The 18,493-nt window shown below is 49.2% G+C and overlaps 1 protein-coding gene across 10 annotated transcripts in view; it reads right to left on the bottom strand.

Moving 5' to 3' along the window:
- The window catches only part of LOC126539023 (uncharacterized), a 240,793-nt gene that overhangs the window by 89,520 nt on the left and 132,780 nt on the right, over nt 1-18,493 (bottom strand). For 5 of the 10 annotated variants that reach the window (XM_055075141.2, XM_055075140.2, XM_050185710.3 and 2 more), the window contains one exon: nt 6,873-6,957. The gene's annotated coding sequence lies outside the window, so the exon portion shown is untranslated. The other 5 variants (XM_055075144.2, XM_055075143.2, XM_055075146.2 and 2 more) reach the window with 3 other exon arrangements.

Below are 18,493 nucleotides of genomic sequence, written 5' to 3'. Positions count from 1 at the left end.
ACCTAAATCTACATATGAATTGACATATCCAACTTGTCCGCTCTTGGATGCTCTCACAGACGCAGTTTACCGAACTGCGATATATTTTCTTGGTGCAGAGCTAAGAATTTCTAAACTGCGTGCTTCTATTTTCTTCAACCTTACCACTTTATGAAAATTACTTTTGAAAAATTCAGGCCCTAAATCAAAATTCCACTTCCAACAAAAATCACTAGAACTTAGTTTTCTCCCTCAAACGCAACAGGTTTCCTTAATATTGGTCCAGGGGTTATCTCGGAAAATCATTCCTGCAATTTACATGCATTTGAATAGGCGGCATCGGAGTTGGGCCCGCGCCAAAGCTTCCTCTTAATGAGCAAGACCACTTCTTTGCATTTGGCGTCGAAGTTGCTGCGCTAGCACGTCAAAATATCAAAGGATTGCAAATGCGCCCAGGTTACCCTGCAGGCCCCAAGGTCCCGTCAAGCTGTCTGCAACAGCTTTTTCGCCGGGGGATCCCCAACTTGTGTGTTGGTAAGAGTGGATTCTGTGTAAAATATGAAAAAATGAAATGAAGCGCTTTTTTGTAGTGGGGGAATTTCGGTGCAGCAGAAGGTCTCAGAGCTTGCCTTGTATATTAAGTATCTGGTAGTACGCGCCTTTACCGATAAAAAGGTTAACTAGACTAGAAGAAACGCAGTCAAAAATCCACGTCACCTTTAGCTTGTGCGAGAAGCTGAAGAGGGGGCGATATAGCAGGAGTAAACGTGTTAGAAATTAACGCTGCGCGGCTGTTTTTGGGGCTACACGGTGGTGTTCGAACCTGAAATCTGCAATGCGGACTATAGACTCCCGACTGGCCATGCACGAGCTCGGGTTTCAAAGTTCGCTGCACAGTACTGACACGGCCACGCGTGACAGACGGCCACGAAACGTACTGAAATAGATGCAGAGGAAAGCTTCGGCGAAGGTGTGCATACGACACCCGCACACACATACACCTGCAAGATATGCAGTGTCTACACGGGCCAATATACGACGTGGTCCGCAAGTAAAAAGGACAAGGTTAGAGAGAGAGAGACACTTCGCTTAGACGATTTGTTTCGACCGTGGCCTTGCGGGCTTGCGAGGAGAGATCATTAAAGGTGCAGCTGGAGGTGAAGGAGCTTGTATGCAGGGTGAAGGTGAAATGCGAGCGCCTTTCTGGGGCATACGCGATCCCTATGCGAAGGGGCTGAGGATGGACGGCGTCCTTACGTTTCGTAGACGCGCGAGAAAATAGCACCACCGAGAAGCGTGAGGTTGGATACGCGTAGTGGGAGGGGGGTTCGAGCACGCTATAAGAGAAGGCGGCGAATAGAAATGGCGTCGAAGGATCCGATGAAATAAACGGAAAAAAAAACCGCTAAACATGGCGAAACAACAACAAAAAAAAAAAGGAGACCGATTCTTTCGGCCTCGAGCTTATTTACTCCCACAGCAGCACGTGCCCACAGAGGAGAACCCCATCTTGTGTGCTCTCCTGCTTGTTGCTCAAAATAATTACGCTCACCCAACGCGTAATGAGAGAGACAGGGATACGAAGGCTACGGTTTTCCGTGCCGGCTGTGAGCGAAGACTGAAGTAGCAACCGGAGACCCTCATGAAATAAACTATGCAAAAGAGGGGGGGAGGGTGAAGCAACTCGAGGGCTTTTGAGATCTATAGCATACAGACATGGTGTGCGCAGCTGTCTTACAATGGGCGGCGTGACTCAGGCAAAGTGTCTGAAAAAGGCAAAAGGCGCAGACGTCGCACGGAGGGAGAACGCGCCGGACAGAAATATGAACGCAAAAGATTTAAAAAAAATGCAAAACAAGCTAACTACGCAAGTCCACTGAAAGATAACGGCCCTTTATTAACTAGAGCAGGAAACTAACGGCGTCTGCGTTGACTTCAAGCAACACCCGAACCCCCCTTTCCTCCAACACACGCACGCAGACAAACACACACACACGCACGCAGACACACACACACACACACACACACACACACACACACACACACACACACACACACGCAGACACACACACACACGCACGCACGCACGCAGACACACACACACGCACGCACACACACACACACACACACGCACACACACACACACACACGCACACACACACACACACACACGCACGCACACACACACACACACACGCAGACACACACACACGCAGACACACACACACGCACGCGCGCACAACAGGTTATGGTGAGTGATTCATTTATCGCAATCGCAAATACCAGAGGAAGGGCTGTCAGCCACTACAACGAGAAACGAACACGACTCGGTAAACGCGAACAGGAAACCGCTGGCGGTACGACAGAGCTTCTTCACACCTTGGTGACCCCGATGGAATCATTGATAGTCAAGTCAGGAGCCAACGAATGTACAGTGTAGATACACCAGCTAGAGCCCATGATATTCCAACCAGGATGCTTTCTCAAAACTATCCGAGAGGCGCTACTCGTGTGGCAGTCATCGTCTCGTACTCGTTTGTCAACGCATTTGCGTCTCGCGTGCTCAATGGTTTTCGATGAGGTGACGATTTTGAAAACTTTCGCACGTGGCAAGGACAAGGGTAATAAATCGTGCGAAACGTCGCCAGCTCTCCGTTTTCACGCGCCTTTTTCCTTGCTGTTCTAGCTCTCTCTTATTTTCTATTTTCTTATTTTTTTTTATTTCTTTGTCTGTGGTTTGTACGAAGAAGCAGCAGCAGCAGGTATTCCAAATATGCGACGACCGTTTTAAGCACGCGGCATTCGCCGAAGGAGTCACGCTCGCAGTAAATTCCGAAACGCTGCCAAACCTCTGTGGAGCGCACGCCGAAAGAGAACAGAAATGCTCTCCGAACATAGGGCTTGGCGGTTAAAAAAAATGTGGTAAGAAAAAAAAAAAACCTGGGAGATCGCACAAACAGCAAAATAAACCAGGCTTTCATTCTTCTTTTCTGTTCTTCTTGTTGCGATCACGAACGGAGGAAGAATAATAATAAAAAAAAATCAATAAACGTTCTCGCTAAATACACCTCACCAGTTGGTAAATTAGCACGACAGATTCCCGAGCACGACATAGAGCGACCGCACGGGAGTAAAGAAACGTAGTGGGAATGAAGAAGCATGACCCGCGCGAGTTGCCGCAGCTGCGAAAATTTTCCCCTAACGGCATTTATTCGGACTAGTCGCGATCTCGGATTGCGTTAGGCGCGCATTCGGTGATAATTACTTCTCAGAACCTTGGTAGCAGCTTCAAGCAGCAAGAAAACACATTCACGTGCTTACATGCACTCACATGCGTAAACACCTCAAGACCCCCCCCCCCCCTCCCTCCACCCTCTTTCCTCAAACGCTCACGTTTCGCTTTAGAAGCGTTGTTCACACTGGAACTAAAGAAGAAAAAAGGAACGCCTCGTAGGCGAACTTTCAATTTCCCTGCTTCCAGCCGAGGTCAGCTGCCTAAAGTTTCGATCTTGAACGGTGCGCTATAGGATATCACGCTGAAGTAGATGCTCTATCGAGCTTTCGCAGCGATGGTGTAATACGTGGGGACCAAAAATGGCTAATAAACAGTTCCGGGCTATTTTCCAGTGTTCTAACAGACCCGGCCGAGTCTAATGCGTAAATCTTCCCGCTAAATTTTTATTACCTTGACTACATAACAATCTCGTAATGATCTTATATTACTAGTGTGAAATTGTATTCGATCACTACAAATACAATTACAATTTCAATACAATACAATTTCACACATGTTCGGAATCCATTTTCATGTTTAAAGTGCTGTCAAATTGTTAACAACTTTAATAAGACATAGTGCACCCCCAAAAACGTTATAAAAAAACATACAGCCGACGTCCCCAGTTGTGTTGCGATGGCTATAACCGTGTTACCGGGGTGGCTATAAGCATGTTATTGCGGAAAACAACGTGGCTAGCTCCGGCGCATTCCGACATGTTAGCTAGATGACTAAGCTTGAAAGTAACGACGCGATCAATATGCGCTAGCGCGCATCAATCGTTGCGCAGGTACAAATTATCGCAATTAGTGCGCAATTACTGAAGACTCCCCTCATGCTAGATCGCGCGTACGCCGCTACCGAGTCGCGCCGCTGGCACTCCGCGCTGCACACCGGAAATTGGCAGCCGAGCTACCGACAGCGTTTTGATTTTACTCAGATTTTGCGGTCGCGTATATTCTTTATTATCCATCGCCGTGTAGGAAGCGCAGACTTACCGGCTTGTCACCACACCCACGCTACGTGTCCCTTTTAAAATTGCTCGTTCGAGACGGAACACCCGTATACGTTAGTGTGACCTCACAGATATGTGAAAGTTTTGGGTGATATTACGGCCACGTTCATTCGTAATAGACTTGGAAAAATTCACTCGGTCGGGTCACTGGTTCGCTCAGATTGGAATGCAATCCTTTAGCGTTAGCATTCCTGCATCACGTCCCACTGAACACACCGGAACGTGCGCGTAGCTGCGAAGTTGGAACTTCACCGCCGAAAGCTCGGGTAAGGAAAGGTATAAGCGAAATGACATGCGGACGTGGAAACGTAGGCTCACTTACGAAACTGCTCCGTCGGTGCTCGGACAACAACACTTGCGCACCCCCTCCGCGATTTAGCTGAAGGAGAAAAAAATAAGAAAAGAAAGGCTAACCGTTGACAGCGGCGAGACCAACGGTGAGCCACCGATATGTGACGAAGGTGGCGCGAAGGTGTATCGCAGCCGAGCGCGCGCCAGAGCGTTCGTTGAGGTTGTAGTACAAACCTGGGACTTCTGCCAACTGCGAACGAGTCCCCGAAGTTAGCAAACACGGGGTGTATACGCACGACTAGAGAGACTGCGCTCGGCCCCTCTCGGCAGCGAAGAAGGAAGGTGCTCTGAAAGAAAGGGCCGCGCGGCCACGCAGCTGAGATTCCCCGCTTTTGAGTCCGCGAGTTTCCTCTCGGGTTCATTTGGTGCGAGACGCCGGCAAGAGGGCGTACCGCGTTTTCGCGACTTTAACCCAGCCATCACCAAAGATAACCGCGAAGATGTGCTTCTCATCTTTCTAAATACGATTGGCGTATTGGCCATGACTGTAGTTGGACGGCGGCGACTCAGCGTTGGTGTAGGCAGAGAGAGCGGATGAGCACGTGAACAGTGCGCTTCACAGCTATCAGCCGCGTCCGAATGACATGCATCAGAAGAAAGCTTTTAAAACCTTGTCTTGAAGGAGTATACTATTGCCTCTCGAAAACGCTTACGCCGGTAGGGTTGGTCGGTGTTGCGTCCAAATGCGTCAGAGACCTTATAGAGCACGTTACGCTGCGAGGTCGTCATCGCTGTGATCGTCCTTATATAGTTTCGTTCTGAATGGAAGGGCGGAGAGCGCTGTCACGGTCTGCGCGCCTTCATTAGTATACTAGAAATGTAACTAAATCTATTCGTTATCATTTTACTTTTCCCTCCCCTCTTTCCCCTGCTTAGGGTAGCAAACCGGATCTTCCCCTCTGGTTAACCTCCCTGCCTTTCCCGTTTCCTCTGTCTCTCTCTCTCTCTAAATCTACTATATCACTCCGATGGAGTTGTTGTAAAGTGTGAAGTCTCCCAGATGCATGCGATCCGCGAAACTCAATCCTCTGCTGAAATCGGCTGCGATTTTCCAGAATGCAGGTTACACTTCGGTTACAACTTAATAATTTCGTTATGCGGCTGTTCGAAACTCTGAAGTAAATTCTGCAGGGCCGTTCTTGTTTCTTTTCAACAGTGCGGTCATACTCCCACAGTGTATGTTTTTATAGTGTCGCAGTTGTATGCTGTAGTGTTACTCTCGAATTACCTAATGTCTAAGACCTGCTGCATCCGGCCAAACGCCGCAAGACGTGGCAATAAGAAGGTTAACCTCCCCGTATTATACGCAGTGCAGTTTACGGAGTACTGGAACGTCGGAGACTTGGTACGGCAGTAAAAGCACTACCAACGGCAATCTCTTGGGTACGTGTCCCAACAGAAGGCGTCAGTAACCTTACTGCATCTTATGTTGCTCTTGTCGAAAGAAGCGAACTGAGCCACTATGCATAGATTGCGTCGCTGTCGACTCCTTTGTGCTAGCAGGTATGCCATACATATTAATAAATATTAGCATTACGCGCTTTTTGAACTCCATGCCACAAGGTGCCGCCACCAGCGCTGCCGTCAACGTCTGCGTTACCGGTGTTCCAAAAAAATATCAATATACTCCTTAAATATCTCTCGTATACGCATCCCATGGCGGCTGTTCGGGTGCTTGAACATGTCTTCTTATCCTGAAACCGACAACAGCGCCGCCCTACACACATGACGATGTCACGTTACGCGGCTTGTCTACACAGTCGACCAAGCAAAGCACCGATAAAAAAGAAAATATAGTACATGAAAGCAAGCACGACCGCTGTCAACCAAAGACCGCGGCGCGGCCTGCCCATCGTCAAGCACTTGCGCTGAAGACGCGACTGCGAAGAGTTGCCGAGTCGAGACGAGCCAAGTTCGGGTCAACATCTTTGCAATGTAAACAAATCGGGCACCACCCCTCATCAACCCCCCCCCCCCCCCCCCCCCCCCCCCCCCTTTGATCAGCGCTCGCGCGATAACCAACAAGGCGCGTTCAGTCGAGTAAATTCTGTAGGCGCCAGTTTGTTCTGACGGCACCCTCAGCAATCGGCCTATACGACGATAAGGCCGCGATAACTTATGTTCCAACAGAGTCTGCCAGCGACCAACTGCGCAGTAAGCAGGCGTTTGTGGACTCCCTGACCTCCGGTGGGCCCGCAATACAACTCCTAGCTCTTCGTCTCCGGGTAAGATTTCGCGGTTGTATGGACTAACCTTGATGATGAGGACCGCCCTCTCCGTCATCACGTCTCGTCTACCGGGTGGCGGTGAAGACGCTGGGATGACTCCATCGCGGATTCTGCAAGACACAATGAAAAAGAGAAAGCGTTCGTAGTTAGCATATATGCTCATTCAACTCACCAAGAAACAAGCGCGCACTATATACGGAAACGGAAATTAAATGAACGAATTCTTATAGCGGGCAGCCCTACTGTAAAATTTTGCCGCCGTACATATTGCGAATATGGCCAACGTTTATCTTGGAAATAGCTTCTCTTCTATTTTTCTCTTCTCCTCTATGAAAGTCGTGGCTGCCGTTGGTTCTTGAAAACAAGAGCTCTGTCGCGGAGAGGAAACTTCTGGTTACTTCAAGCATAATTTCACATTATTATTTGTAGTCAAATTAATTAATTAACCAACACGTGTTAGCACAGGTTTCCACAAGACTTTTCCGTCTCTTGACCAACCAAGAGCCTTGACCGACATTGAACGCTCTCCGCATAAGGTGCATTGAACACGACATAACGCAAGGAACAGCCTTTTACGGCCAAGCCTCATCAATCAAGGATCTAATTTATGTCAATGTTGTGCACTTGCTTTGCTTCCAAGATTGAACCATCTTCGTTCGGAACGAAAAAAAGATAGAAAGGAAAAGTTTTGTAAATATAGAGCTCACAAATTGCGTTTATGTGCCACTCGCCGATCGTGCGATGCGCGCAGTGATCGAGTGCCTACGCAACACATGACTCGCGCCATTGAAAAAGCAGTTTCTGAAAAGATCCTTTGTCCTCATCGCCATGTTTCACCTCTCGATGTATGCCTTGTCCCAATCGCATTTCTATAGATATTTGTTGTTGTTTTTAGTTATTTTAGTTCTTTATTTCCCCACGAGACCTTTCGAAAAAGGTCCAGGGACTTTAGTATTGGCGGAACTGAATTACTGAGAGCCTCTGTGCAAGCAAATAAATAAACGATGAATGAAACGAGCAGGTCAGCCACAGCAAACTGGCGGCACAAAGCACATTGTCATTGGTTACCGGTAGCCTTCAGGCACATTATTCAAGGTAAGATTTGCAGTAGGTTCTATATATGCCGATCGTCATATAAAAGTGCGAAGTCGTAAATCCATCATCGGTCTCGCAGAACACATGCTGGTCTGCCTTTCCGCGTAATACTTTCACTTGAAAGTATGATTTCGAATGAATCATACACTGCAGTCAGTCGTAACACATTTAAGTGAGTCACGCCACAATGAAGAGCTGGCTACAAAATGAATGAAAGATTGAGTTCTGAAATACATTTTTTAATGCAACGCCGCATAAATTTTATCCGGCAGGTTTTATGGCCAAGTTGTTACGTTCACCACAATTTTTTTTTCTTTGTCTATTTCTTCAGAGTAGTTCTTTCTCGTCTGTCTTAGCCCTGTTTTGCGAAGTAGAAACTTATCTACGATATTGGAGGGGGGGGGGGGGGAATTTGGGCTTGTTGGGTCACGATCATCAGTTTGCATAGCGCAGATGGAACGACCACAATAAAGAAGGACACTACGACACACAGAAAGCAAACTACGAACTGAGGTTTATCTTTACAGAACGATATCTTACACGCTCGCGCAAAGCCACCACGCATGCGCAAATGATGGTCTCCTACTCGACGCGGCGGCGATGCGTATTCGAAGGCTGCTCCAGTCGATATTTCTTCGTGGCGATCCAGGTAGCCAACAAACTCCTCAAAGTCGTCCATCGCCGCCATTTTGTTTGTATACAAGGGAGCGTTAAGGTAGGTCAGAGGCTACCTTAACCGAGCCTTACTTATCATGTGCACGACCATAAGTACGAGAAAAGTTCTGCGATAAGTACAAGGTTGGTTCTTGAAACGCGTTAAGGGCTGTTCACCGACTTAAGTCATAAGCATAAGTTTGGTTGGTGAATACGGCCGTTAGTCTCGCTCTGTAGCCTCCTTTAAATGAACAAGCCCGCAACGCCAATTCGTCGGGGCTCGAAGTGTGTGTGTGTGTGTGTACACACGAGTAGGAATGGCCGTCGGCGTGTATTTGCCCATTGGCTACACCGCTGTAAAGGGCTGCGCGCGTTCCACCTTCAATCCGAACCGCCCGCCGCCGCGTCAGGGGCGATCTCTCTCTCTCGAGAAACGCGCGCATCCAGATCGTTCGGAGCCGCTCGACCCGCCACGCCAAACGGGTCGTCGTGCCGGCGGGAGTTCGCGTGCTTGTCTCTGCCTTGTCGTTTACTCAAGAATGCTGCTCCCGCGGCGTCGACGTCGAAACACGCGCTTCGAGAGCGCCAGAGAAGAAGTCGAGTCGTCGCGGAGGTGGGACTGCATTCCAACAGTGCGCGCGTCCGCCGCTTGGCGTCGCGGCGGAGCTGCTGCTGCTGCTGCTGCTAGAGTTACTGTATATGCTAACAAAGGTATACCTGCGGTAGTGAATACAGTTTAATTTCGTTTAGTTTTATATCCATTGAAACGAAGCAACGAACGTAAACGTAGAAGCGCAACCTATATGACAGCAAGGTTTGACGGGGGGGCTTGGCGACTCCCCTAAAGCAAGCGTTTAAGCGTTAGCGCTGTGGTATATTTATCGGGACGCCGGACGCGCGCGTCATCATGATATGCGAGACGAAGATGACAGTTACGTATAGGAGGACATGACGCTTAATTCTGCAACCTTTGAGGGAGCACGGCGCAGCGTCGTCAAGGGACAGGGAGTGGGAAATGAAAGTGGATGGAGGAAGGAGAGTATGAGGGGCATTAGACTCCACCATGTTCAGAGACGGACAGGTGGCAGATCCACGAGTTGTTACGAAGGTGTTAAAAAGGCGGAAGAGATTGGCTCAAGTTTCTCTAGATGGCGTTGGTAGGCTGCAAGTGAATGGAAAAAAGAGAAAGAGAGAAACAAAGAAAAGGGGGAAGAAAGAGAGGGGGCAGCTAGTAAAAGAATAAACAACCTGGATTCCAGGTCACTGCCTTGCCTTGAGTGGAAGACACACTGACTGACTGAATAATGAGGAAATATGAAGGACACCTCGATGATGATGATGATGTGTTGTGTTTAGTGGCGCAAGGGCCAGGTTTGGCCAAAGAGCGCCATGACAAGTGTTAATGTTGATGTACTATGGAAGATGTGACTTGGCTGTAAAGTGGCCTAAAAATAGTCGCTTAAAAGTGCGTAAAATCTATGTGCTATAAAATTATGGCGATGATTATTGACGAGTACTATGAACCTTAAAATCCATCGTAGAAGGATGATGCAAATTATAAAATATATAAGATGGTAAAATTACTTGCAGCACTGCTGCCTCGCCAGAGCCCTTGAACCACAAGGGCCTAGAGGCATGTGCTATTCAAAATAATTATCATAGCGCCATCCTCTGAAGAGAGGAGACGCTACGAACATGTGGGGCTAAAAACATGAAACACAACATCTTTCAGATAACTTAGGACTGCGATGGTCTCAAATAGCGGTTCTGGGCCGAGTAACATTACTGGATGAAGGGGGATCTGCTGGCGGTATGCTAAGGGAAAATGTTTCTTTCTTTCATATTCGGCTTTCCGACACTCCAGAAGAACGTGGAGGACGGTCAGCCTCTCCCCGCATCTACCACAGGTTGGAGGCTCGTTTCCAGTGAGTAAAAAGTTATGTGTGCCAAATGTGTGTCCTATTCTTAGACGACAGAATAGGACATCTGTCTGGTGTGATTTTGTTACGGAAGGCCAGAATCCTAACTGTGGCTTTATCACGTGGAGCTTATTATTTGTTTCCGTGTCCCATAGGCGTTGCCACTGGTTCCGTAGTTTCCTCCGTAAGAAGGGCTTCAGGTCTGTGACAGGAACTGCAGCGGTGTGATTAGCAGAGTGTGATGCAACTGACGTGGCCATCTGGTCCGCCACAACGTTACCTTCGATGCCCCTATGACCTGGCACCCAGCATATGATGACATGCTGATTACCTATATAGGCTTTACACAGAGCAGAATAGAGTTCGTTAATTACCGGATTTTTGTGGTTAGAGAATGCCATCAAGGCCTTCACAACACTAAGGGAATCCGTATATATGACTGCTTTCTGGAGTTTTGTTTTTCTGATATGCATCACAGCCGACAATAGTGCGTAGGCCTCAGCCGTAAAGATACTAGTTTCCGCATGTAGTACATCGGTTTCCGAGAAGTATGGCCCGACGGCTGCGTAGGACACCCTGTCGTGTGACTTTGATGCATCCGTGTAGAACTCCGTGCAGGAGTGTTTGTGCTGGAGTTCCCGGAAATGATGATGATGATGTGTGGAGTTTTTTGGCGCAAGGGCCAGGTTTGGCCAAAGAGCGCCATGACAGGTGGTAGTGTTAACGATGTATTATGGAAGATGTGACTTGGCTGTAAAGTGGCCTAAAAATAGTCGCTGTAAAAGCGTAAAATCTATGTACTATAAAATTATGGCGATGACTAATGACGAATACCATGAACATTAAAATCCATCGTGAAAGAATGAAGCATTGTTTAAAATATGCGAGATGGTAAATTGCTTACAGCACTACTGCCTCGCCAGAGCCCTTGAACCACAAGGGCCTAGAGGCATGTGCTATTCAAAATAATTATCGCAGCGGCATCCTCTGGAGAGAGGAAGCGCTACGAAAGTGTGGGGCTAATAACATGCAACACAACATCTTTCAAAAAACCTAGGACGGCGTTGCTGTCAAAGAGTGGTTCTGGACCAAGTAACATAACAGGATGAAGGGGGATGCGGTGCTGGTATGCTACGAGAAAATGTTTTTTTCTTTCGGATTCGGCTTCCCGACACTCCAGTAGGACGTGGAGGACGGTCAGCCTCTCCCCGCATCTACCACAGGTTGGAGGCTCGTTTCCCGTGAGTAAAAAGTTATGTGTGCCAAAAGTGTGCCCTATTCTTAGACGGCAGAATAGGACATCTGTACGGCGGGATTTTGACACAGGAGGCCAAAAACCTAACTGTGGCTTTATTACATGCAGTTTATTATTTATTTCTTCATCCCACATGCGTTGCCAATGCTTTCGTAGTTTCCTTCTTAAGAAAGGCTTCAGGTCTGTGACAGGGACCGAAGCAATAGGATTAACTGCATGCAATGAGATTGATGTGGCCATCTGGTCGGCTAGAACGTTTCCCTCGATGCCCCTATGTCCAGGCACCCAGCATATGATCACATGTTGGTTAGATATATATGCTTTGCACAGTGCGGAGTAGAGCTCAATAAATACTGGATTTTTGTGATTACAGAAAGACATCAAGGCCTTCACAACACTGAGGGAGTCCGTATATATAATTGATTTCTGGAGTTGTGATTTATTTATATGCTTTACGGCCGACAGCAGTGCGTAGGCCTCAGCCGTAAAGATACTAGTTTCCAGGTGCAGTACGTCGGATTCCGTGAAGGATGGACCGACGGCTGCATAGGATACCCCGTCGTGTGACTTTGATGCGTCTGTGTAGAACTCCGTGCAGGAGTATTTGTGCTGGAGTTCCCGGAAATGCATCTTGATTTCAATCTCTGGGGCATGCTTTGTGACTTCCACGAACGATATATCACATTGTACGAGCTGCCACTCCCAAGGAGGTAGCAGCTTGGCTGGATGCATTAGGCGAAGCTCGAGGAGTGGAACGTGCATTTCCCCGCTAAGCTCCCTCACACGCAGCGAGAAAGGCTGTCTTACGGACGGACGATTGCGAAAGAGTGTAGCACATGTCATGTCATTAATGGTACTAAAACAGGGATGTTGGGGGTTTGAGTGGACTTTCAGAAAATATGTATGACTGATGTATGTTCTCTGCAGATGAAGTGACCACTCATTTGATTCTACATATAAACTTTGTATGGGACTCGTTCTGAAAGCGCCAGTGGCCAGTCGGATTCCTAGATGATGGACTGGGTCTAGCATTTTTAGCGCACTTGGGGCGGCAGAGTGGTAAATCACGGCGCCATAGTCTAGTCGTGATCGAATGAGGCTTTTATAGAGGTTCATTAAGCACTTCCTTTCACTACCCCACGTAGTCTGGGATAGAAGTTTGATTATGTTCATTGTTTTTAGACACTTTTCTTTGAGATGTTTAATGTGTGGGACGAAGGTGAGTCTGTAGTCAAGTATGACACCTAGGAATTTGTGCTCTTTGTTTACTGGTATCTGTTGTCCACACATTTGTAAGCAAGGATCCGGAACTAGGCCTCTCTTCCTTGTGAACAGCACACAAGAACTCTTTTGAGGATTGATTTTAAATCCGTTTTTCTCTGCCCACTGTGACACCTTGTTCAAACCATGCTGTACCTGTCTCTCGCAGACAGTGAGATTGCAGGATTTGAATCCTATCTGTATATCGTCTACGTAGACGGAGTAGAAAATAGCTGGTGGTAAAGATGCACGAAGCGTGTTCATTTTGACGACAAAGAGTGACATCTATGAGTGACAGTGACAAGAACTTTATTAGTGAATCTATACTTACCTGAAGCAGCCTCAAGTACCTGTGTATAAGGAGTGATCACATGGCACAATCTATTCAGAACCATTCATTTACTTAGTACTGGTTAGTTTTGACACGCTGCACGAGGTACCAGACACCAGCCATCTGCGGCATCTCTCTCGTTTTCTCTAACTATACACCAACCCGTGCGAGAAGCCACGGCGGCAACCGCAAGCAGGCCTTTCGAGCGAACGCCGCTCGATGCGAACACGAACGCGGACTGGGTCAGACGACGGGCTGCTCAACCGAACGAGACCTTATCGCGCGCGACAAGCGGTCGCCACACGCCGCGCGCCGGGTCCGCCTCATCGGAAATGCGAATTTCGCCGTGAGCGGGAAATCGACATCGGACGCGGGCCGGTCCGACCCGGCCGCCCCGGGCGTCGGAGGAAAAGCGATGGAAGGAACTTGAAAGGCAGGGATTACAGTGTCGGATCGTAATAAATAAAGACATGCATAGAGCGAGAAAGAACGAATGAGAAATGAATTATGGGGTTTCACTTGTCAAAACCACGATTTAATTTGTATAAGGCATGTCGTAGTGGGGGGGGGGATACTCCGGATTAAATTTTGACCACGGGGGCATCTTTAACGTGCCCCCAATACAATGCACGGGACAAGAGCGCCTGTGCGTTTTGCCCCCAGTGAAATGCGACCGGGAACCAAAGCTGCGACCTCGTGATCAGCATGCTGGACGCCATAACCACTGCCCCAGCACGGCGGGAGAATAAAATGGCGGCCATTCTTAGAGCCTACGCACGAACGCACTTCTCTCTATGGATAGCATGGCGGCATCCAGCTGTGCGGCGCGGGATGTACGGTAGGTGGCACTGGCTACCCATTGCAAGGAGGTTTATAGAAAAATGCTACATGTATCGAGCAGGCTAGGTGACTGTGTGTGACCGCCCCGTTTCATAGGAGATGCCATTAAATCATTATCATCATCGCCATACCAGGGCTCGTAGCGCCAAGGCGTTAAGAAAACACAGAGTAGCGTCCAAGCTAAATTTTATCTTGTGCGATTTTTGTGGGGACATCAATTCGCTCATGGGAAGTAAGCTTAGCCTAAGGAAAAGACAACCCTTGCTATGGTATCTAAAACGAAACAGGAAAGAAGACCACGGAGGTCACGACCACCGCCCCACGTCAACCATTTACGAAGTGGCTGCTTCTATAGCCTCTGTGCATCCGTCCGTCCTTTGCCGTCAAGAGTGCATCGACACCAGTTCCACCGGCCGCCCGCAGCAAGCGAAAAGGTATTCGAAGCACACGCCATGCGACTGTGCTTCGTTTAACACCGCAGACGGCCGGAGAAGCTCACGAACACGCAAAAACAAATGCACAAATGCAACGAGTAGCCGGCAGAACGAATAAACGCCGCAATCCGTTTCGCGCCGTTGCACGACATCTATATGCGAGACAGCGGGAGGCTCTCCGGCGCCGGCTCAGGCGGGCGCAGTTATCTCGTGTGCAAGAGGTGCAAATCATCCTGCGCACGCTAATGGGCCCGCGCAGAGGAGGAACACACAGCAGGTGTGTGTGTGTGTGTGTGTGTGTGTGTGTGTGTGTGTGTGTGTGTGTGTGTGTGCGTGTGTGCGTGTGCGTGTGTGTGCGTGTGTGTGAGAGAGAGAGAGAGAGAGGACCGCTGAAGGCTGAGAGCGAGCGTTTTTCGCTCCAGGAGGAACTGGGCTCAATCTTCGCGCAACGCGAAAGTCAAACGCGCCCGCACGCGCCTTATACAAGCGCGATTGCACTGCGCACCGCGCGCATTTTCGCCTCCAGACGCTGGCACTCCTCCTCCTCGGGCGATCTGACATCCTAATGACCGAGCAATCGCCCAGGACTAACACAGACTGCGCGCGCGCGGAAGACCGGGCGCTCGCTGCCGCTCGCCGGTCTTATCGTCCCGCGGTCTGCTTTGCTGTGCGTTTTTTTGTTGCATCTGCACCGCCGCGGCCGCTGTCGCGTCCCTAGAACCAAGACTAGTCGGCTCGCGCGAAAGCACCGTCCGTCCGTCCGTGCAGCGAAGTGGGCAATCAGTGACCCCGTTCGTTCCTCCCCATCTTCCGCACCTTCCCCCCCGCGACCCTTTCTCGAACGCACTGCCGTGCGCGACCACTCTGTATACCTCTCTCTCCAACCCCACCCCACCACCTTCGCCCAAACTTTCACCTCCTCCGCATTTCTCTTACGCACTGCGGCACGTTCGAGCGGCGTCATTTTTCATTCCGCGCATCCTGTGATTATCCAACATTTACGAGTGAGACGGAGGGGGGATTCCCGGTGCGGTACGTACGCACAAAGCATGCCGCGCGGTGCGCGCCGTCGTTCCGCATTCGAGCGCGGAGGAGTCTAGCTGTTCTGAGCATGCGCACAGGGCTCAGTACACATCATGGCGAGACACTGCACTCCGAGCCCCTTCATATGCAAAACGAGCAAAATGGGGTGAAATACCCTACTGCTGCTTCAAGCAAGCCTGCATAACAGTACTGGTGCAGGATTTCGCTTTCTTCGGACAGGCTAAGGGCTTCTCTGAGTACGCCACTATGGTACTCACCGTTTACTTTTATTATCTTTTTTTCCCCTCACGCAGCTGTTTCTTCGTGATGGATGTATAGCAGTGAAACGCGTATAGGACGACAAGAAGAACACGTCCTGGGTATTTCGTAACGGGTGCATTCGTCAGGCCGGACGTCAAGCAACTTGGTCGATCGTCAGTTCTGCTACGGAAGTTATTTCTCCTCGTACGGAGTACAACATACGGGTACCTGCTTTTTAAGCTATACCGAGAAGTTGCTCAGATGCGGCGAGTCTCTTAAGCACGCGACCGCGGCGTTCCAGGATCGCAGCTTCGCAAGGCGCAGTTACGGTATCCAGATAGAGCGTATAGATACATCACATCTCCATAGAGCGGGTGCAGGTCCGAAGCAGCGTTCATCGAACTTGACTTCGGGACGCCTTCAAGGACAGCGGACTCGCCGAGCTTTCGTGGGTGGGGCCCTACGTCACGCCTCCGCGTCACGTTTCTCCCTCGCCCACGACACCAGAGCCATCAAGATGCAGCGCTCAAGGTCTGCTACCGATATTTATAAAATGCTCCGCCGTACGGGGCGCAGGAACTGCACATTGCGAGACTACTACTACTACTACTAGTAGTACTATTAGAGAACTTGCGCCGGCACCCGCGGTAACGTCGTGCACCCTCCATCGCTGTTAACGTGCACGACTGCACAAAACGAGCTTCGGGGCCTCGTGCAGTTGGGGTAACAACAATGCTATAGTGTAGGAATCGCGCTTTATAGTCTCACTGGATGTCAATGCCCTCTATAGGAGAGTTTCACACGGCATTCACGCTAGCGAATCGCGCAGTGGCACGTTCGTATTTGGAATAACAAAACAACGCTATACCCCGTTTTATTCATGGTAGTGTACCTGCGTATGTAACGCCTTTCGGGCTTTTTGGGCACTTTAATTAATAAATAAATTGAACTGTTCGACAACATTCGCTCTCAAGTAAGTTGCGGTGCTACTGGAGTAATTTTGGCACTCGGAAGTTGTGGTTGGCGAGAAACAGTGTCCCGTACCCTCTTCACAAAATTCTTGGGGCTCTTATGATCCGATACATGACGCGCCACACGGGCACGAAGTCAACGTGCCCGCGCAAGCTGCGGCTTTTGATACTTCTGACCACCCCTGTATTTCCTTCAGTCTGTAGCTTCTCGCCATTGATGCTGCATAGCACTATTAATAGCGTGCCACGTAAGATTGCTGAGTGAGTGCAACATATTTGTAAGAAACGTTCCACTTAGTGGAACTCACGTGGAAGGGGATTAAGAATGTTGGAAGAACAATTTTGTCGCGCAGCGACGATCGTGAATGGTTCCTTTACCCGCTGATGGTCGAAAAGCGACTAATAGGGGTAAGTCGCTCGCTGGTCGATTTTTCGGTTCCAGCCCCAAAGGTACTGAACCAATGAGAGGCGCATGCAGCAGGACGTCTGTATACGTCAACGCTTATTTTACGGGGCGCTGACGGTCCGAGCAGGCGCGAACGGAGCCAATCGCGAGACGTTTCAGTAACGGGAAGGTAGCGCTTAAACGAACAGAGGGGGGGAAAAATGTCTGAGCTTTATTAGTGAACTACCCTACTGCAACACACATCCACAAAGAAAAAGTGAGAGTGAGAAAGAAAAGAAAAGGCAATGTTATCGTGATAAGAGGCTTTGCAAACAAGAAATGATCATAAACGGAAAACGGGTGACGACGTCATTCCTGAGTTTTCCGTACCATTATACGCCATGACATCACCGATTTCGACGCCACCTGCTCGAGCCCAGTTAATTTGTTATCGGGAAAGGTGAACTACATTGCACTCTAAAACAGCCAAATTCCTACAGCTCTTACGGAAGCCCAACTCCACCCCCCCCCCCCCCCCCCCAAAAAAAAAAAAGATAAGAAAGACAAAGAGAAAGGTACCCAAAAATTCGTGACGTTTCACTGACATGCCGGCGCTGTGGTTCTGCCGGGAAATTCAGAATACTAAACTTCAAACCATTTCTTCATTTAGTAATGTTATTACCACAGAAATAACGAAAATAGATTTTTTTTTTCAACCAACACGTTACCAGCATCAACTGATTTCGCCGGGAACGTCTGGTTGGCTACACTACGTTGGAGGACATGAAAAATGGGAATGCCAGAACGAATGAGAGAGAGAGAGAGAGAGATGGTGAATTCGAGCACATGTGCGCACAGCGCCACAAGGTCAAAGACGTTCATCACCAAGAAACACTAAAGTGCCTTCACTGAGAGAGAGAGAGAGAGAGAGAGGAAAGGGGAAAGGCAGGGAGGCTGACCAGAGGGGAGATCCCGTTTGCTACCCTACGCTGGGGAGAGAGGGGAGGGGGAGGTGCCTCCACTAAAGTGCTTCCACTATCTTATAGGCCGACGAGCGATGGGGATGGTGTTCGAGCAGCAGCTGCACGGACAGCGACCGATGGTGCGGCCGCCGCAATGCGTTGGAGAGTATCTTTTTGTGACTGAAATCGAGCACAGTGATACAATAAACGTTCGACGTTCTATTCGCTGGCGCAGATATCGCACGCAGCACTCTCG

Source organism: Dermacentor andersoni, chromosome 11 (assembly GCF_023375885.2).
Source record: "Dermacentor andersoni chromosome 11, qqDerAnde1_hic_scaffold, whole genome shotgun sequence".
Lineage (NCBI taxonomy): Eukaryota > Metazoa > Arthropoda > Arachnida > Ixodida > Ixodidae > Dermacentor > Dermacentor andersoni.
The sequence above is the reverse complement of the archived record's forward strand: the minus strand, read 5'-3'. Positions and strand labels throughout refer to the sequence as shown.